The 22,572-nt window shown below is 40.2% G+C and overlaps 1 non-coding gene across 1 annotated transcript; it reads right to left on the minus strand.

Moving 5' to 3' along the window:
* Positions 1 to 1,233: 1,233 nt before the first annotated feature.
* LOC120224792 lies at positions 1,234 to 1,338 on the minus strand. Its single transcript, XR_005526662.1, has one exon. It is a non-coding gene; the product is annotated as a U6 spliceosomal RNA (small nuclear RNA).
* Positions 1,339 to 22,572: the final 21,234 nt, after the last annotated feature.

Genomic DNA, 22,572 nt, shown 5'->3' on the forward strand with positions numbered 1-22,572 from the left:
TGGGCCTTGTGCCCATACACACAAAGAAGTCAGACCCAAAGGAATTCAAGACAGAGGAGGAAGACAAACTCAGAGCCCTAGTATTACATTTCTCCTGCCTTTCCTTTCTCTGTGGGTTTTCTATCGGTCAGAATGCAGTGGCCATCTGTAAGCCTGGGGTCCATAGCTGCTCTAGAAGGAAGAGTTGGGTCACTGGGATGAGCTAGAATTCTGGTATATATGTGCAGATGCCAAGAAAAATGTATTGAATCCATACAGATTCTACAGAATCCAAAACATAGAATCTAGCCGTTTTCAGCCCCAGTCTTAAGGGAGTGAGGCAAATGTAATTGCATGGAGATGGGTCAAGATACAGATAATTTCATATAATTTCAGTACCAGAAAATAAAGCAATCTACTTAAAACTAAAACATGATGACTGAAGATCGAATGGAGAAGGAAGTAGTGTAAATGATATAAATATCCAATATACTGAACAAATCAACAAGTGGTATTTGAAGTTAGTAAATCATTTCTAGGTTACCACTGGGAGAATTAGAGATAGAAATATTGAAAAGAAGATGCACAACAGGGAAGGAGCATGTACTGGCTAAACTTGTATGGAAGTCATAAACGGTCTATAAAACGCGCATTAAACTTTTACAAATGTGTTCACATCGAGAAGGAGGTGGAAAGTGGCTGAGAGTATGTTACTTCTCTCTCCTCCGTACTGCACCCAGTGCGCATGTGTTCCCATGGAAATTAAAAATTGGAAAATTGGAAATAAGGGTTTATGCACTTGTAAAGGAAAATATTATGCAACTATGCAAAATATCATTGTTGTGGAAGACTAATGGCATGGAAGATGTTCATAATATGTGGCCAAACTTTTATGGCCGTTGTGGCCATTGGCAAGAATCTGGAAATGGTTTAAAGTTCACATGTGGGCAAAATACGCCTGACCACATTCAAACAAATTGTTTTATTCATGGCCTGATATATGTTTAAAATCACTTGTTTTATCAGTTATGTCTTAAAAACTTGCTAGAAACAATCAAGTTAAAATAAAAGTATAAAAATTGTAGCAAAGTACCCACTTGTTCCTCTACTGTTACCATTCTAGTGTACAGTCTTGCAGGTATTTTTCTACAAATTTATGAATTTTCACTCTATGCATATATATACACACGTATAGACATGCACATATGATTCGATTAAACAAAAGAGAATAATACAATTCCTACTACTCTACAAAAACAATAGGAATGCTTCAAAAATATCTGTGTCATTCTTGCACAAGGACTTTGATAATTTTTTCTGTACACTTCTAGGTTTATAACTGCCATATAGTGATGATAGTGTTTAAAATATTATCAAAATTATAAAACTTTTGAATTTAAAATGAGTTCAAAGACAATTAGCTTAAAAAGCCCAAAAGGCTTTATTGAGTTAACAATAAGTTTAAAAAATGAAATTAATTTTAAAGCATTGATTTTTTTCCCTAAAAGAGTAAGACATTTAAATTGTTTTTTAATTCAGTGTTTCAACTCAAGAAATAGAAATTAACTCAATTTAGCTTTTCTATAGTGTTTGCAAATAGGTCTTAATATTCGTATGGACTAAGCAGTGCAGCATGCCAACTCCTGATGTTAGCCGGTCCCCAGAAAGCTGAATTCAGCAGTCAGCAGGCTTACCTTGGACACCATTGCTTGGGAATTGGTGGTAAGGGAGGAGTACCACTTAGTGCTTGAAACTGCTAAAGCATCATTGAAAGTGATGGGTCTATGCATACATTCTTTTAAAAGGATGGCATGGAAGTGTTAGGCTAACCTTGGTTCTAGGTTAATCTAGTTTTGGAAAAGCTTCCGTTACCAGCTCTAATTATTGCCACCCCCTGGAAGGCTGCCGTCCTGGCTTTAGTATCTGCTCTCTTTCTGTTGTCTGCTTCCTCCTGATGCAAATACCGGGCCTTCATTGGGAACTGAGTCCAGTGGCCTCTCTGGGACACTGACACATTATGACCTTGTGTGAGAAGAGGAAGGGCCATGCTCCTAAATGAGGCAAAAGAGTGGAGAACCTAGGCTTCTGATTGGGCAATGTGATTCTTGGAAGCATTTATTAAACCCCCCTGATACGTAAGGTGGTGCACTGCACTGTAAAGCATATCTATCAGTGAATCGGGTTTTTGTGTCCCAAGCATTGATCTAACCTCAACTGATCTAACCTCAAAGTGACTCAGTGCCTAAATGCAAAGTGAGGACAATAAATACTACCTGGGTAATACAGTTTTATAAATGCTATCTTAGCACAGTTTTGAGGCCCAGGCTAGAGGTTAGTCAGTTCCCATTCTTTCATTTTTTTTAATGTTTATTTATTTGAGAAAGAGAGAGAAAAAAAAGAAAGAGTGAGTGGGGGAAGGGGTAGAGAGACAGAGGGAGAGAGAGAATCCCAAGCAGGCTCTGCACCATCAGCACAGAGCCCGAGGCAGAGCTCCATCTCTTGAACCATGAGTTCATGGTCTGAGCCGAAATCAAGAGTCTGAGGCTGAACTGACTTAGCTACGCAGGCACCCCATCAGTTCCCTTTCTTGAGAAGCCAGTTGAGTCTATGCCCCAACCACCTCCTTTATCAAACACTCATATTCCTGGCCCTTATAACTTATCTGATCATTCAAGGCCCAGGTAACAGACAACCCTTTGAGAGCCTTTATGATGCAGAGTCTGTTGAAAGATTTTAAATTAGCCAATCCTAAATCTGCTTGCCCTGCCTTCTTCTTTCCTTCCTGTAAAAATTACAAGGTGCTTGCCTACCATTCCTTTCCCTCCCTCTCCTTGGTAACAGACCCTCATGCTTCCCCTGACTGGTACTGCATGGCATGGTCTATTCTCCCCAGGGAAGTCATCAGTATAACAAAACTGTAAAACTCTTCCTGGTTTCTCTCCCTTGATGTGTGTCTGGATTCACCATGGTTCACCCAAGGTAATATGGTTAAAAGAGCCCACCCTCCGTAACTCACTGAATGATTTGGAGACATGTCAAGATAATGGATATGAAAGCCCTTAAACAGGTGGAGGGATTGCCAGCATGTAATATGGCCTGAAGTGCTCTATTCAGTGGTGGAGAGAAGAATAGTATCAGGTGACAGATGCATGCTTGGGTAGATGTCATTAGTGCTCATCAGTATTGAATTCCCTCCTTACTGGGCACACTAGAGGCCCTATCTCCTAGCTCTCTTGCACCCAAACAAAGCGAAGTGGCTATTTCTGGCCAAAGGATATGAGCAGAAATGACATGTTTCACTTCTAAACTGAGGCAAGGAAAAACCCTGCAAGATATTCTAACTCTGTCTCCATTCAGCATTGGGTATGGGAACCATGCATGGAGATTGCAGAACCAACCATAAGACCAAACAGCCTAGACCTTTGACTCAGTACATGCTTGGGAGCCCCTGAAGGTTAAGACGATCTCTAGCAAATTTTACCTGAGTGAGAAATAGATTTAGACTATATTCTGCTGGAATGTGGGGAATTTTATAGATATTTAAAAACTAATATACATATATAGTTATAATAAAACTAATATATACTAATGTATATATAATTAATACACACACACACCACACATTAAGAATAGCCAAATTCAACAACTTTAAATAAAATGGGAAACTTTATTAAAAAATACAATTTACCAAAAGAGCAGAAAAAAGAAATGGGAAATCTGAATAGCAATAGGTCTATTGAAACAACTGAACTTTAAAAAAAATTGTGTAATTTTTTTAATGTTTATTTTTGAAAGAGAGAAAGACAGAGCATGAGTAAGGGAGGGGGGGAGAGAGAGAGAGAGAGAGAGAGAGAGAGAGAGAGAGAGAACAGAATCTGAGACAGGCTCCAGGCTCTGGGCTGTCAGCACAGAGCCTAACATGGAGCTAGAACTCAGGAATGGTGAGATCATGACCTAGGCTGAAGTCGGACATTAAACAAACTGGGCCACTCAGGTGCCCCTTAAAAAAATTTTTTAACGTTTATTTATTTTTGAGAGAGAAACAGAGCACGAGCAGGGGAGGGACAGAAAGAGAGGGAGACACAGAATCTGAAGCAGGTTCCAGGCTCTGAGCTGTCAACACAGAGCTCACTGTGGGGCTCAAACTCATGAACCATGAGATCCTGACCTAAGCTGAAGTCTAAAGTTTAACCGACTGAGCCACCCAAGCAACCCCAAAACAAGTGAACTTTTAATTTAAAAACCTCTTAATAAAGAAAACTCCCAGCACAGGTGTCTTCATTGGTGAAGTCTATCAAACATTTAAGAAAGAAATAATACCATTCCTACACCAAAACCCTTTCCCTAAAGAGAAAATGTAAAAATATGTTTGCAATTCTTTTTCATGTTATTTGGCTCTTCATCACTGATAGCTGATTTGTTTTCAATTTTCCTTGTTTTCTTGATTTTTAAAAAATTTTAATTCCAGTGTAGTTTGCATACAGTGTTATATTATTTCAGGTGTACAATATAGTGATTCATCAGTCCTATATATTACTCAGCACTTATCAACATAAGTGGTAACCATCTGGGAACCATCAGTTTGTTCTCTATAGTTCTTTGCTTTTTAAACATTTTTAAAAATGTTTTATTTATTTCTGAGAGAGAGAGAGAGAGCAGAGGAGGGTCAGAGAGAGAGGGAGATACAGAATCTGAAGCAGGCTCCAGGCTCTGAGCTAGCTGTCAGCACAGAGCCTGATGCAGGGCTCGAACCCAAGAACCGTGAGATCATGACCTGAGCTGAAGTCGGCTGCTTAACCGACTGAGCCACCCAGGTGCTCCTGTTTTCTATAGTTCTTAGTCTATTGTGTTGGTTTTTTTCTTTTTTTTTTTTTCTGGAGGGGGTGCATGGCTTGTTTTTTTTTTTTTCCTTCATTTTGTTTCTCAAATTCTACATATGAATAAAATCATATGGTATTTGTCTCCCACTTCTTTATCCATTTATCTATTGTTGAAAATTTGGGCTTTTACCATAGTTTGGCTATTATAAATAATTTTGCAATAAGCTTAGGGGTGCATATGTCCTTTGGAATTACTGTTTCATTTTCTTTGGTTAATACCCAGCAGTGAAATTACTGGGTCATACAGTATTTCTATTTTTAATTTTTTGATGAACCTCCATACAATCTTCCTCTGGGGCTGTACCAGTTTGCATTTCCACCACCAGTTCATGAAGGTTCCTTTTTCTCCACATCCTCACCAACATTTGTTGTTTCTTGAGTTTTTTATTTTAGCCATTTTAACAACTGTGAGATGATATTTTACTGTACTTGTGATTTGCATGTCCCTGATGACGAGTGATGTTGAGCATCTTTTTGTGTATCTGTTGGCCACTTGTACATCTTCTTTGGAGAAATGTCTGTTCATGTCCTCTCATTTTTTAATGAGGTTATTTGTTTTTATGGTATTGAGTGTGTAAGTTCTTTATAGATTTTGGATACTAACCATTTATCAGATATGTCATTGCAAATATCTTCTCCCATTTAGTAGTCTGTTTTTTAAGTTTTGTTGGTTGTTTCCTTTCCTATGCTGAAGATATTTTAAGCTTATTTATTTATTTTTGAGAAAGAGAGAGCCAGGGAGGGGCAGAGAGAAACAGGAAAAAAAAAAAAAAAAAACAATCTGACTCCACATTCAGCGAAGAGCCTTATATGGGGCTTGATCTCACAACCACAAGATCACGACCTGAGCCAATATCAATAGTTGGACACTTAATTGACTGAGCCACCCAGGCATCCTAGAATACTTTATTTTGATGAAGTCCAAATAGTTTACTTTTTGTTTTTGTTTCCCTTGCTTCAGGAGAAATATCTAGAAATATGTTGCTATGATTGATGTCAGAGAAATTACAGCCTGTGCTCTCTTCTAGGATTATTATGGTTTCACTTCTCACATTTACATCCTTAATCCATTTTGAGTTTATTTTTGTGTTTGGTGTAAGGAAGTGGTTCAGTTTCATTCTTTTGCATGTATCTGTCCAGTTTTCCCAACACCATTTGTTGAAGACTCTGTCTTTTTCCCTTTCCTCCTTTGTTGAGGACTAACTGACCATATAATTGTGACTTTATTTCCGGGCTTACTATTCTGTCCTATTGATGTATGTGTCTAATTTTGTGCCAGTATCATACTGTTTTGATCACTACAACTTTGTAATATAACTTGAAGTTTGGAATAGTGATGACTCCAGTTTTTTCTTTCTTTTTCAAGATTGCTTTAGCTATTTGGGGATTTCTGTGGTTTCATACAAATTTTAAGATTTTATTTTTTCCTAGTTCTGTGAAAAATAATGTTGGTATTTTGATAGGGATTCCATTAAACCTGTAGATTCCTTTGGGTAGTAAGACATTTTAAACAATATTTGTCCTTCCAATATGAGCATGAAATGTCTTTCCATTTCTTTGTGTCATCTTCAGTTTCTTTTATCAGTTCATCATAGTTTTCAGAGCATGGGTCTTTTACATCTTTGGTTAAGTTTATCCCTAAGTATTTTTCTCTCTTTTCTGCAATTATAAAAGGGACTGTTTTATTGATTTCTCCTCCTGATTCTTCATTATTAGTATATAGAAATGCAACAGATTTCTTAAATGTTGATTTTATATCCTGCAACCTTACTGAATTCATTTATCCATTCTAGTAGGTTTTTGGTGGAGTCTCTATGGTTTTCAATATACAGTATCATATCATCTGCAAATAGTGAAAGTTTTACTTCTTCCTTGCCATATTTTGCAATTTATTTTATGAGGTTGGTATTCTCCTGATACCAAAACAACTAGACAAAGATAGTATAAGAGAACTGAAGACTTTCATGAAAATAGAGGCAAAATTCCTTAACAAAAATATTAGCATATCAAATAAAGAAATATATAAAAAGAATAATATATCATGACAAAGTGGGACATATTTAAGCATTAAGAGATTAGCATAAAATTTCAAAACTAATCAATCTGGCTTACCATATTGAAAAAATAGTGGAGAAAAAAAATATGATCCTATCAATAGATGTAGCAAAGTCATATGACAAAATGTAACACCTATTCTCTTCCTTTAACTTGGTAAAGAGTATTTATGAAAAATCTATAGCTAACATAATATTTAATGGTAACAAAAACACTATTTCCCATTAGGGACCAAAAGAAGGCAAGGATGTTTTCTCTCACTACTACTCTTCAGCACTGTACTCAAAGGTCTAAGGACCTCAATAAGGATAGAAAAAAAGGCAAACAGATTGAGAGAAAGAATATGTTTTTATTCAGATGACATAATTTTATACGAAGAAATTCTAACACATCTAAAGAATAATCTTTTTTATTAGAGAGAGAGCAAGAAAGAGCACGAATGATGGAGAGGGGCAGATGGAGAGAGAGAATCTTAAGCATGCTCCACATTCAGTACTGAGCAATGTGATGCTCCATCTCACCAACCTAGGATCATGATCTGAACCTAAATCAAGAGTTAGAGGCTCATCCAACTCAGCCACCCAGGCACACATTAGAGGAAACCTTAGAGCTAATAATGAGTTGAACAGAGTTTCAGGAAACTAGATACAAAAATCAATTATATACTAGAAAAAGCAAATTAAAAATTGAATTGAAAAAATTCTATTTAGAATAGAATCCAAAATTAAGTAGTTAGGAATAAATCTAACAAAATATGTGCCAGTTTTATTTATTTAATACTGTAAAACTTTGCTTAGAACAAAAAATGGGGGCACCTGGGTGGCTCAGTCTGTTAAGTGTCGAACTCTTGATTTTGGCTCAGGTCATGATCTCACAATCCTCGAGAGCCCAACACCAGACTCTCTCTCTCTCTCTCAAAATAGATAATTAAAAAAAAAAAAAAAGAAAAGAAAGGAAATGGAAGAATTATAGAACTTGGTTTCAAGATCTATATAGTCTAAGTAAGACACAAGGATAAGCAAATAAATCAATGGGAACGTATTTGGAGTCTGAAAATAGACCTGTACACATATGATCAATGGATTTTCAGAGAAGAAGATAATTCAATGGGGAAAAGATAGTCTTTTCAACAAAAAGTGCTGGAAAACTGGGTACCTATATAAAAAAAATCTGACCATTACCTCATACCATACATAAAAATTAACTTGAAATGATCATAGGCTTCAATGTGAAAAATTAAAACTCCAAAAGTTTAGAAGAATGCATAGGTAAAATCTTTGTGACCTTCAGATAGGCAAAGAGTTCTTAGATTGAAGAGAAAAAACAAAAGTCATAAAAGAAAACACTGATAAATTGGACTTCATCAAAATTTAAAAATTTGTTCTTCAAAAGACATTAAATAAAATAATGACAGTCTGTGCTATTATATTTGAATACATATATCTGAAAAGTGATTTGTATCTTACAACCCAACCCCATGAAGACACATCCAATTTTTAAATTGGACAAAATAGTTAAACAGAAAGATCAGGGGAAAAGTTATATAAGCACCTTACACTATGCCTCAAACCACTAGTCATTGGGAAATGCAAATAAAAACTATACAATAGGATGGCCAGAATTTTAAAAGACTGGCAATTCCAAGTGTTCATCAGGACGTGGAGCAACTGGAGCGCTCATATAGGAGTAGACCACTTTGATAAATAATGGATTAGTTTCCCATAAACCTCAGCATAGCTTTACTATGTTAGCCAGCAATTCTCCTCCTAGATATTTACCCAAGAGAAATGAAAACACATATTCACAAAAAGATGTATTTTAAAAGGTTCTTAATAGCTTTATTCACAATAGCCCCAAACTGGCATCCACCCCAATATCCATCAACAGGTGAATGGATAAACAAATTGTGTTATACCTATACAACAAATACTACCTTCTTATGAAAAGCACTAACTACTCACACATGCATCAAAAAGGATATATCTCAAAAACATTATTCTAAGGAAACAAAGTGCAGAGTATATACTGTATGATTCCACCTATGTAAACTTCTACAATATGCAAATCTAATCTACAATCACATAAAGATCAATGATTGCCTGGGCCAAACATGTGGCCATAGAGCTTAGCTACAAAAGATAGGAAGGAACCTTCTGGAATGATAGAAATTTCTATCTTTATCATGCTTGTGGTTACATGAGTGTATTTATTTACCCAAACTCAATGAATTGGACACTTATAATAGTTAAATCTTAATTATGTAAATTGCTTCTCAACAAAGTTTATTCAATTTTTTAAAAAGGTAATCAGTGGAAGGTATAGGAGATTTGTCAGTATGAAAACAAACAAGACCCAAAATGTATTTTGAATCTGCATTTCATGGTAGAAATACAGAGAAAAGGACTATAATCATGTTCAGATGCCTGTATCCATCTCTGAGTAATGTGATTATAGAAGCAAGTTAGTACGCATGCCCTACTGTTCCCTTAAAAGAATGATCTGAAATAGGAATATCAAAGGAAGTCTATGAAACAAAAGCTTAAGCATCTTTTACCTAATCAACACAGACTTTCTGGAAGCAACAAAGAACTTGAAGAAAGATGCCTCTTCTTTCACTGGCACCACCCAATCCCTTCAATAAAAAAATCAAAAGAAATCAAAAGGAAAGGATAAAGACCTGCATTAGAATCACAGCTCCTCTGTCTACCAGCCTTGTGATTTTGGCAAGTTACTTAGCCTTTTCCAGACTTGCTTTTCTCATCTGTTAAATGAGGGCCAGAAAGTATAAATGACAAATTCTTTGCAAATAGTAATGGAATACCATATGGAACATGCTTAGCAATGCTTGAAATACAATATACCTGCAGTAAATAGTAGTTAAGAGAAAAAAGAAGGGTAGCTTTTATTATGTGACTTATGTTTTATATCAACATGTGTCCCTTAGAATTCCTTGGGTTTCAACAATGTCTTTAAAAGCACCATAACTTCTGTTGTTAGAATATTTTTAAATTCTTCAAGAATGAAGTAATACACAAATGTTTTATATATTGTTATCACTTTTCCCTTTGTTTATTATTTGTTTCTTCTGTAGGAAAACTGACAGAAATGCAAAAGGAATATATGGATCATTAATTTCAAGGACCTAGGGAAGCCTGAGGTTTAAATTCAGTTTAAATTCAGTCTAGATTTATTTCCTTCTGCAAAGTTTGGAAGGAGATGATGTCACCACTTGGAGTATGAGAAAGTAGGATGCTCTTATCTGGCCTGTGGATGATAAGACAGGAACAAATCCACATCTGTAGGTCTGACATGAATACAATGGCTGTCCATCCTCAGGGTTGAAATTGTACCCAACATTCAAGCTTATTCAACAATTTATTTACAGTTTCTAAATTTATTGAAATCTGTTCAACTGTTTTCAGGCAACAAACAGATGGAGTTTAGGATTGGTGAATTCAAATCATCAAGCTCACAAACTGGGAGAAGATGGACTGGGTCTAAGAACAGACTGCATTGTTGAAGATAAAATGAAAGGGTAACCTTTATCCACCAGCATTTCACTGCTAGGAAGTTCCAAACTGATGAAAACAGTTGGCTGTCCATCTGGAAAAGGTATTTAAACATTAACTTAAATTCAGAGTGCTATTTTGAGGTAGCAATTGCCTTCTATAGATGTCCATTCTGTTCCAATGAAAATATGACACTGGAATCTGTTAAAAGATAAACTGAGGTATATTAAAAACGTTAAGGGTTTGTTGGAGCAAAAATCAATTTGAATTGGGGAGCATCAAATCAAAAGTGGTTGCGAGCCACCACCCCCCACCTCCACAGACAGGAGCTCTGGGTGAGACTTATAAAGAAAAGGCAGAAGCAAAGTAAGAAAATTATTGATTGACTATTGATTAAAGCCTAGTTGGCTGTTTGTGATTTGTTGTCCATAGGTTCCAGTTTTCTAACCTTGATGTATTTACAGGTTTAGATTTTGGTGTGCTTACACAGCCTGCCATGGCATTAGAGCCACATCAGTCTAATGGCCTTCTTGTTTAATTAATTTAAATCTCAATAATCTCAATGCTGAGATATCCTCTGCAACTCTAAGAGAAACCATTGAATCACTTTAAAATTCAGAAAGTTTGAAGGTGGTAACTAATGTCAGCAATTTATGATGACTTCAGACTATGAAAATGCCAGACGTTAGGCCATAAGATGTATATGACTGCATTTAACAAGTTTTTCTTTTTGCGCAATTCAAGACTTTTAATAAAGTGTTCTAATCAATAGTAAAATGCCTGACCAAAGCTATTAGCCTCAGCAGTAGAAGGCTAAAAGGTAATACTATCCCAATTATATCATAGCTGCTAAGATGGCCTGGCAACAATTAGCCTGGAAATATGGTTCAATTACTTAAGCCTTATCCTGAATAAACCAGGGTTCAGATATACCAGTGTCCAGAATTAAAATCACAATGCCATATTAGAAGTCTACAGCTGGTTCATAAATCCTTTTGGGAATCTTGTTCTGCCCCCAAAATATGCAAGTTCATAATCTTGGCCAGAGACTTAAAAGTCATTGGAGCAACGTCAGAATAGTGTAATCTCTCCCTTGACTACAAGCTATCCCTGTATATTTATTAGCCAGATGCTAACTTTAAGAAAGGCGAGGCAGACACAGAGCTCACCAAGACATCCCGGGCTCCTCTACATATCATAGCCTCCCTCACAGTTGGGCTGGGGCCACATAACTGGGTTATTAACAGAACAGGAGTGGATGTGATAAACCACTTCCTAGCTTGACTATTTAAAACATCTCATCATGGGATCTAGCCTTTTCTTTCCCTTCTGAGGCAATGCAAGAAGTTATGGTGTAGCTACGAGACAGGAATAGCCTAGGGCTCAGAACTCACTGTTTGTAAGAGAGATGGGAGGAGGAATGCCCCAGACATACTGGGTGTCGTGTCAGAGAGCTATAAACATTCTCCTTTCTGTTACTGTGGTTAAGCCAGTGGGATTTCAGGATTTACTTCTTACTGCCGCAAAGACTACCATATCCTGACCACTATAAAGCTAATAAAAAGAACCTTTTTGTTTTGACTATAACACAACAGAAAATACCTTTGGTTTCATTTATGTCTGATAGGTCCCTGAGAGATTTCCATTACAAAAGATAACTTTGCTTGATATTCAACCAAGAATAGGGCTCAGATGTGTAAAAGAGTCATCTCAGCCACTTTCCAAAATTAAGAATCACGTAAGCTTCCATTTGTGCAGCAACATCAGCTTTTCATAGTGCTTTCACGTACAATCTTCACAACAGCCCGACAACTCTCTTTTGTTTTAAGTGTATAAAATCCCAACCTTATGACTGAACAAAGTGAGTAACAGCAGGATTTTAAGTGCGAGTCCAGCCACCCAGCTAGGCAGAGTGCAGATGAGACAGGCCGCTGCCTTTAGTAGTCTGTAATCAAGAAATGCTCCCAGCTTTCAGCCTTGTTGCAGACTTTTACAAGCTCCTCTCTTAATAACCTTTCTCCATTGCATTCCTGACTTATTACCTCCCTGGCTCCCAGCACTCTTATTTATATGCAGACTCATTCCAGCTTCACATCCCAATGTTTATGCTGTGTTTACGGTGTTGTCTCCTAACTAGAGTCCATTATCTGCTGAAACAAGAAGGGATGTTCGCGAATAAAACACAGCTGGCCTGTGGCTGCCAGACCAGCAGAGCCCATCGCAGGGAGCAAAGATGTATCTCTGCTGATGGGGGTGACCTGCTGCTTTCCCATGAGCTTCCCCTCGGGTGGCTCCAGTAGGGGGAGGAGGACGAGGGGGCTGAGAGCATGTGACCTACTTCAGCAAACAAGCCAGCTGCCTTTTCAAAGCCTCACTCCCAGGAAGCTCTCCCTCCCTGGTGGATGGGCCCCTGCTCAGCTACTGATAGACTCCATGTCAGCAAGGTTGCATTTGTAGTCAAATAGACTCAAGCAGAAAAAAGGAAGACTACATGATGGTGGCTGGAAGATACAAACTTGGCCCTAACTGACAACTTAGAGGATTTAACATAGCTCAAAGCCAGGTTCAGAAGCTGTCTCTCCGCTTCCTGCCTGGACCCACCGTCTGACCCCTTGGGAATAACAAGGAGAGTTCCTGGCTTAGGCAGCGTGTAGGAGGACCTGGGAGGAGCGGCAGAGCACAGGTGGACTGCTCTCACCAAAAGTCACAGGCCAGGGTCAGCCCCTGTCTCATCCCTTCTGCCAGATAGTAAGAGCCATTGTGGAAGGTGGTGAAATGTAGGTTAATGTAGGTGAGATGCACAGCATGCTGGCTCTGAAGTCAGACAATGATGATCTCAAAACCTGGCTCAGCACCTGAGAGCTGGGTGACCTTGGCCAAGTGATTTCACCTCTCTATGACTTGGTTTTCTCAGGGAGAAATGGGAAATAAGAATAACCACCTTTGCTGAGTTGTAAGGATTAGGAATCATATATGTGAGCTTGGTACATATTAGAATGCTTGGTGTGGCATGAACGCTGGCATATGATTGGCCCTCTGTTAATATGGTAGTTTTTTCTAATTGTTTTTATCATGATTATTAAATGGAAAACTATTTGTGTTCTTGCTCTGATCCATCTCTCACCATCTCTGTGAAACCAAGTGTGTAATGCCAATCCCTAAAACAAGCAAGCCCTCTTCATATGAAGCCGGCACAGTGCCCTGGGCCTACTTAGTAGATACATATATTTGTCAAATGGAATTGAATTGAACTGAACTGTGCCCAAAATTTTACATCCATAGGCAACTTCCTTGGTTTGCTTCTCTGGCTTTGATATTCCTCTAAAAATTAAGCTTGGCTTACTCCTGCCTAGAGCTTCTGAGTGTTTTGGCTGCAGTTATAAAGTATTTATCATTTTTAGTGTATGAAGCATTTCATATTTGGTCATGTGCTTTCACATAATTATATTAATACTATGGTGCAATTTAAAAAAAAGAATAAAACTGATGGACCACATTTCTGTCTGGAGGCTGCACAACTTGGACTTGTCTTCTGAAAAAAAAGTGGGAGAGACCCACAAAAAGTCTTTAGAGTTCTAGGCAGAGGTGATAGTTTGATTTTGCAGAATATCAGGGTCATGTCTTGTAAGTTCATCACAGAGTTCTAAGATGGGAAGGGAACTTAGAGGTCATCTACCCCGACCCCCACCCCAGGCCACGTCAGCCAGTTCACGTTGAAACTGTGAACAGTACCGGCTCCCTAGGCACTGGCACCGACCCCAGAGCACACTGCCAGGCCCTGGGGCAGAGGTGCCCACAGCAAAGGAGAGGCATATAGGCCAGTAAAGATTGCGTTGACCACCGCATACCACGGAACCTTGCCTGGTCTTCTCCATCTTACAAAATCCAACAGGGAGATGCGAGGCTTATTGAAGGTGATATTCTCAAGGCCCACAGCTCTAGAGTGTGAGCACATTTCTATCTCTAGACCTGGATCCAGCTAACTCCTATCATGGGACAACACACTGGGGCACAATGTATTTCACATACAACCTTTTATTCCTAGAGGTCACTTATTAATTTTTTAAGAGTGCCTGCCTTGGGTATGAACCTGGACTTCACTTAGTGCATACTTCCTCCATGGAAATGTATCCCCAGGCCTTCATTTGTCATACTTCCTTTATGTCCTTGGGAGTGAGGATGCAGGTGGAGATAAACCTGCAAAGTTAGGTAGTCTATGATCTGGCCCAGGCAGTGAAAGGTGAGTGCCTGGGCCTCATCCCTGCAGGTGAAGGTGCCACAGAGCTGGGCTTGGGTGGGGATAGCTAGTTCCTTCTCTGCATGCCTAAAGCTCCATTTTACATTTTAAATCACTGTTGTGTCATAGGGTTACATTCTGATAGCAGCCAAGTAGTTAAGTTCAGATTTTTGCCTCTGAACAGTAAATAGTTTACTTTTCAAATAGCATAATTTTTGAAGTTTTTATTCCTCACCATCACTGTGTTAAGAAAGCTGTCAAGTTTTGTAATTTCTTGGAGAAATGTGAAGTGGCCTTTGTAAGCTCCAGAGGAACCCTCTGAGGCCTGACATTCTAAACGTGATGGCTCTATTTACATATATATTGTCCTTCTAAGGAAAGGCTGGAGGTCTGGATTTGGGATTACTGTCTGTAGACAGCTTCTGCTTTGTCACAGGGGCCTTGTCTCTCTTACTTTCATGTATACATTCATTCATTCACTCGCTCATTTATTTATTCATTGAAAAGAGTTTATCATTTTATCTTTGATATCTGAGAAGGCTGGAGCTTCTGTTCTGCTATGAAGGAGGGCAATAGGAGTCAGGAGTCAGTGCCGACTAGAAGAGCCCAGGCACCCACAGACATAAGCAACATGTATTCTGAGCGATTTTGATCCCACCCAAAGAACTTTCAGTCAAATCAAGAAATTGTATCTGCTGTTCACCTGTGGTTTGTTTGACTTAAACTATGAGTATCTTAGCTCCTTCCAGAGGCCTTCTCAAGAAAACCAACTTGTGGGGCGCCTGGATGGCTCACTTGGTTTAGTGTCCGACTTTGGCTCAGGTCATGATCTCATGGTTCCTGGGTTCAAGCCCTGCATCAGGCTCTGTACTAACAGCTAGGAGTCAGGAGCCTGCTGCTGATTCTGTGTCTCCCTTTCTCCCTCTGCCCTTCCCCAGATCATTCTCTCTCTCTCTCTCTCTCTCTCTCTCTCTCTCAAAAATAAATAAACTTAAAAAAAAAAATAGAAAACCAACTTGCATTTATCCTTGAGCTAGGTTTTGGTTTTGCCTTCTACCTCTGCTCTCCTTGACTTGAGTTCCCTGCACCTGGTTCATTGGCTCTTGCCTCGAAGGTCAAGAAAGCTCCAGGCAGTCCTCATTCCAGAAATGGAGCCGAGGAGGGAGCAAGATTTCAGGGAGCATCAGCCCTGGGAAGAAAAAGCTACACCTGTGTCCAGACGTACCACAACCGGCAACAACTCCAGCAGCGCCTGCCTCAGTGACACTTAACACGTGGTTCAAGCTGTAATGATGTTATGCACTCTGGGCTAGGAGCCCACTTGCGTCAACCTACAAGATGCTCACAACCACCCTGAGGGGCAGCTTCAGTGTCCCCTTTTTGCAGATGGAAAAGCCAAGAGTACAAAGGTTACACAGGCTGCTCAAGTCCCTCCTCATTAGCAGGTGGCTGAATTGGCAATTTGAAGTAACCATTGGGTGACATTGCCTGCGACAAGCAGTGACCATGTTAGAAAGGCCAAAAAATGAGATCAAGGACATAACTGAAATTTGTAAGCTTTTGTGATTTCCCCATATTTGTTACTTCCTCACTATACTTTCCTTCTGTGATAGTAAAATAATCTGGAAGAGGTGGTGCCTCCCACACGAAAGAATCCTAAAGGATATAACGGAGATATGGACAGTAACATAAAGGAAGGAAACAAAGGTAGACTAAGTTTATGGGTCCTACTTCAAGGAAGAAAGTAGCATGGAACATGGAATCATAATTTCTAGGATGTAACAAAGACAAAATCTCTATGTTTCCCTACTAATGCCTGAGAGTTTTACAGTAGAGTGCTGAGCCTTACTATGTAAAGAGTAAGAAGCCTAAACCAAACTATAAATTATGGATTTATTCATTGCTTTCTGTCACTTGACCTACTTAGTTCTCCTTAATCAGGAGTATATACATAGTCATGCACCTAAGAATGGGCACACAAATTAAGATAAGGAAAGATGATTAGGAAAGTGTCTGGCTGGTATTTATTCAATCCTTCATTCAGTGAATGAATAGATACTGAGTCTCACAGCTGTGCTAGATGCCAGAATCAGCAATGAGAGAACAGAGAAGTATAAATCACAATGTTCTTGCCCTTGAGGAAGGTGTCTGGTGTCTAGGCAGAAAAAGCGTACCAGTGTGATGCTCACAGATGGGAGCAGAGAAAGTCAGAATGCCAGCACATTCCATGGAGGAAAAACTAGGGACAGGTCATCAGAGCCTGCATCTCTCTGTGACAATGAGAGCATGGAAGGCCAGTTCAAACCAGGCCACAGGTCCAAGATGAGGTAAGATTTATATTCCAAAAACAATTAGGTCATATATGTACTGGGAAATTGTGCTAACTTTTATGTCTTTTTATTTTAAATAACATAAAATGACAATGGAGAGCTGAGGCCTGGCAAAGACTTCACTAGTATGATAATATTTTATGTTTAGTATCAAAGGCTGGGAAAGAATGTTTCAAGGGTTGGGGAGAGGGAAGGGAATTCCAAGTGGAGGAAAGAGTAGAGCAAAGAAGGTGAAACTCAGGGGTGGGCCCTCCTTCCACTCAGGTCACTTCCAATAAAGAAAGATTCTATTAGGAAGTGGCATCTCCAGGTGTGTCCCCTAAAACAATACTGATTATAAAAAACATGTTATTTTTCTTTTGCACAGGATTGTACACCAAACATCCAGTTCCCAAAGGTGGAATTTAGATCATTTATTTTTAGAATACTCGTGAAGCTCTCATAATCCTGCCCCTATGTGGGTATGGACCGTTGGGGGAGAAAATCTGGGTATGGGTGTCAGAGCTGATGTTCTAGGTCATATGACATCAACCTAATGGTCCAGGAATGTAGGCAGCAGACACTTAGGTTTCTGAAAACAAGGCAGTGGGTAATAGATGTGAAGTAGGTAAGACAAGCCAGGTCTTTAAGAGAGCCGAAGTTGGAGGTATTGAATGCACTCTTTCTTTGCCAAATAAATTAGACGACTTGGCAGGTGAGGTACAGAAGAGTGTCAGGCATTTCAGGGAGAGAGCATGTTGTATGGCAATGGAAACAGCCACAGTGTGGTGTAAATTTGGGGATAAGAATGATGATGTATATATTAGGGACTCCTAGGAAAAAAAAGAGATTAGAGCCAGATTCTAAAGGACCTTGAAAGTCCAGCTAAGCTCAACTTTTAGTAGACAATGGGGAGCCATTGAATTTTCTTGAGCAAGGCAGTGGCTTAAGATTAATCCATCAGGGAGCACAGAATAAATTGGTATGCCCAGAGCAGAGAGGATAATGTCCTGTTGAGCCACGATCATCTAAGCATGAGATGATGAAAACTGGACTAGAGTCCTGGTTGTTGACATGGGGACAAACAGAGAGGTGATTAGTGGCTATGGTTTACAGTGTGCATGAAATACTGAATGAAATAAAAAGGACGAGGAAAGGAACAATGTTATGGAAAATGTGCGGAAGTGAAATGGGTGTTCTTAACAGTTGTTTACAATACTAAGCATGACTTAAAAGTGTTCTGGGGAGGACACCTGGATGGCTCAGTTGGTTAAGCATCTGACTTCGGCTCAGGTCATGATCTCGCAGTCTGTGAGTTTGAGCCCGCATCTGGCTCTATGCTGACTGCTCAGAGCCTGGAGCCTGCTTCAGATTCTATATCTCCCTCTCTCTCTGCCCCACCTCTGCTCATGCTCTGTCTCTCTCTCTCTCAAAAATAAATAAACATTTAAAAAAATGTCAGAGTTCTGGGAAGTATTATTCAGAAGAACTGGAGAAACCACTCACAAGTTACAAACACAATTCCACCAGATGGCTGTCGCCTTGCTACCAAAACCACTTGGGGCTGGGGGTGGAGGGTAACACTGACTACTTCCCTTTCCCTGAAGCCCAGTCATCTCTTTTCCTCCACACCTGTGAGGCCAGAGGCCAAAAAAAAAGGCTGAGCAGTCTATGGGATGCCATTCACTGTATGGTTCATTCGGAGCAGCGAGGACAGTATGAGCTGACGTATCCACGCATCCCAAACTCGTCTCTAAACAAGAAGGGAAAAAATATCTCAGTGCTCTACCGGGCTCTATATGAAAGCAAGTAGGAAATACTCTGAGAAGGGGGGAGTGGAGGGTTAAGGTAATAGAACCACTGGGGTTCACACTTTCCCAGTGCTTCATTTTCCTCATTTTGGCTCTTTGGAGCCCTACTGAGGCCCTCAGGGATGGCAGAGGAGGCCAATGCCCCAGGAAGTGTGCCCTGGGAAACTAGAGCATATTTCTGAGAAAAGTAGGTCCTGCTCTCCATACCTCTTCACCTGCCACCTTCCCAAGGGCCAGCTTCCCAAAACAACAACAGAAGAATGTCATTGCTCCTGGGAAGACTGCAGGAGGCCCTGCCTCGTGAAGTTGAGCACAGCGACTTGTGCTGAGCCAGCCACCCTCTTGGAGGCAAACTCTTGTTCCTATTTTCAGCAGGAGCAGCAAGCCTCTGTCTTGCAGAGAACCAGTCAACTGCAAACCCAGAGCCTTTCGGTAGCTTCCTGCCTCTCTGCAAGTCATGGAGCCTTATTGACTTCAGAGTGATTCCTTAAAAATATTCTGAAGTCAATGAACCTGAGGGTCTAAATAGTCAAATAATAGAGAAGGTTTTGTAAGTGGTTCTTTGCAATGTGCTTCAAGAGATAATAAGACATCAGTCTTCAGATGGTTTCTCAATGACCTAGCACAGTACATCTGCAGTATCTCCATCATGCATAAGTGGCAGCCTCTCTGAAGACTAGACTGGAAAGCAAAGGTTAAGAAGATCACATCAGGAGCCAAAAATTCTCGGAAGCTGATGCTTCTCTACAGACTATTGATATTCAAATCCCACCAAGTGTGTGCCCTATTTTAACTGGACCACCTCAGTTAATGAATGCATCTGTTAACTTATTTAGGAGTGGGTTTTCTTTGAACTATGACAGATTCAATTTCCCCTGAGGTGTACCATTCCAAGATCAATGAAGACCCATGACTTATATTTATATGCAATTCAGTGGGAGAGAAAGGGATTTGTGAATTCTTGTGCCTGGGGATATAATATTAGCTACCTTCAACTCATTAATTAATTATTGCCATTAAATGAATGCTTACTTCTTGCAGGATACTAATCCAAGTGCCAGGGAATTAAATAGATAGATACATGGGAAGATCGATAGATAGATAGATACACACACACACAACCAATCTTTGTTTTCAAGGCATGCAAATAATCCTGCAATCTTACAGGAGGTAAGGATCAGACAAGAAAGTGAAGTGTGACACAAGAGCAATAGGAAAAGCGAATGTGCAACAATGACAATAATAATAGCAATAACAATCTCAAAAATGCATACATATCAGTCAGAGTAAGTGAGCACTCTTCTAAGTATTGTAGATATGGCAATCCAATTAACTCCTCAACAGCCCTGTTGGGTAGATGCAATACGTATCTCCTTTTTACAGATAAGAAAACTTAGCTCATAGAAGTTAATTAATTTATGTAAGGTCATAGAGCTAGGGATTGGTTTGATCTAAGGTTATACAGTTTAGTGCCCAATGCCACGCTCTGAAACACTGTGCTAGCAGATTTCAGAGCCAGTCAACTGCAGCATGATGCAGAATGTTCAGGAAGGCTTCTTGTAGGAACCAGACTGTAAGTTGGCCTTGAAAGATGAGCTAGAATTTAGAAGTGTGAAGAGGAAAGGAACAAGCATTCCAGGTAAGATGCACGATGCAAGCCAAGCTTGAAAGGCAGGAATCGCTGCAGAGGAGAGAAACAGCACAGTGATTAGGTGTGTGGTCCTTGGAGCCAGTCTGTAGCTTCAAATTCTGGCAGCACCCCTCACTAGCTCTGTGACTTTGGACAAGTTCCCTAACCTCTCTGTTGTGTCCTAGGTTTCTTATGGTAAAGTTAACATAAAAAATAGTGCAGAAGAATAGATTGGTAAGTATTTGTAAACCCACTTAGAACCTCCTGACATGTAATAAGTGTTACATGAGGCATTTCCGAGTTGTGGGCACAGAGAGCCAGACTTAGCTAAAAGGATAAGTGATATTTAACTGATTGTCAGTCTGTGTCTTCCCTTATCACTCTTCCCTTTAACGACCACCTCCTTGACATCCCAGCATAATTTTTGCTTGGGTACAGAATTAAAGGAGAGCTCCTGGCCAAACCCTGTTATAAAGGACACCAGTGCAATTGCCATCAAAATAACCACAAACATTTACCCAGAGCCTGTAAGTGAAAAGCACTTTTAGGTGTACTCAATAATTTAGGGGGAAAAAAGAAGAAGAAATTGCAGTTTGAATGCCTCCAGGTGGAACTAGTTGTACTGAAAGCCCGCAGCTGTATCAGGCCCATGGCTGGGTGCCGAGTGAGCACATGCGGCTGATTCCAATGCCCAGAGCAGCCACGGGAGTGAGGGAAGGAGTCAAGGAGGTCGGGAGCCCTTACTAGCTCATTAGTGCTATCTGGATTTAAAAGAGAGATTCCCAAATCCCAGGAGGTGGCTCACTGCTTGGAACAAAACCCAATGCATTAACATCCTCGTATTCCAAAATGATCCCCGAAGCCCTGCAGTTACGCTGATGGAATGTGATTTATACCGAGGCAAGTGCTGCCACGGCCCAGACTGGGGAGGAGGCCGAGCAAGGGAACTGTGGACAATGCAGTGAGTTTCTCTATTTGTGAAACTCCCGATTAAATAGAAGAAGTGCATCTCAGGGGTCCCGGGTGCCCAGCGTTAGGCCTCTGCCATGTCACCGTATCGGACTTCTTTCTCCATCTCGGCTGGGCTCCCAGAAGTGCCACCGTGGCCATCTGCAAGAGCCACTCTCTGAGCTTGCTGCTTTCAGCCTGAAGGTTAACCCAGGAGATGGATCTAGACCATCAGCTCAAAAGCTGCTTAGGTTTCTTTTGGGAGGATAGAGGCGGGGGGATGGGGATAGGCGCGCACAGGTGAAATATAAACACAATTCACACAACAAAAAATGCTCATATGCATGACTTGCAAATTCTCTCCAGCTCAGGAATATTATGAGTTAGGCTTTCCCTTACAGGATTCCACAGCACCCGATGGCTACCGCTGTGGCCCGGAAAGTGACAAAGCAGAATTGGTTTGCATTCATAGCCTTATCAAATTAGAAAACTGTTCACGCATATTCCCAAGCTCCCTCTCTGAGGGTGTGTTCAATTAGAGAGCAAATGACTATTATTTTCAACTTGAGAGTCAGTCAGTGTATCAGCCTGGACAGGCCAACTGCTGGGGCAAACCACCTCTACCTCTCAGAGGCTTAGCTCAGTGAAGGCTTATTTCTAACTCCTGTCACAGTCAAATGTGGGAGCCCTGCTCTACATGGTCACTAAGGGATCCAAGCTTCTCGGATACGGTGGATCCCACCAACTCCCAGGACCTCAACATTTTACACTGGCAGGTAAGGTAAAAATGGAGCAGTTAGGAGCCAAATTTGGAAGTGACACACATCATGTCCACCCACATTCCATTGTCACAGGGAGTGCATTTCTGTGAAGGGACGATAGGAAAATAGCGTCTATTTCTGTGTGCAGGAGGAAAGGGAATTAATGGGGTTTGCTAAACACTTCTGCTGTCTGCAGAATCAGGGGGGCTTCCTGGAGGAGCAATACCCGAGCTCTCTGAGGATGCACATTCTTGCAGCCTCTCCTGTCTCTGGCTGGAAGTAACCTCAGAAGTCATTTCAGCCACTATCTCCCAGTCCAGCAAAGCACAGAGCTGAGTGTACAGTAATTGCTTGGACAACATTTGGCGTTTGATCTGAAATGGGATCTACAGGAATGCAGCAGACAGAGAGGCTGAGGATGGATGCTGGGCCCAGGGTCCAGAGCAAGAGTGT

This window comes from Hyaena hyaena, unplaced genomic scaffold (assembly GCF_003009895.1).
Source record: "Hyaena hyaena isolate Hyena2069 unplaced genomic scaffold, ASM300989v1 scaffold_1251, whole genome shotgun sequence".
NCBI classification, from domain to species: Eukaryota; Metazoa; Chordata; class Mammalia; order Carnivora; family Hyaenidae; genus Hyaena; species Hyaena hyaena.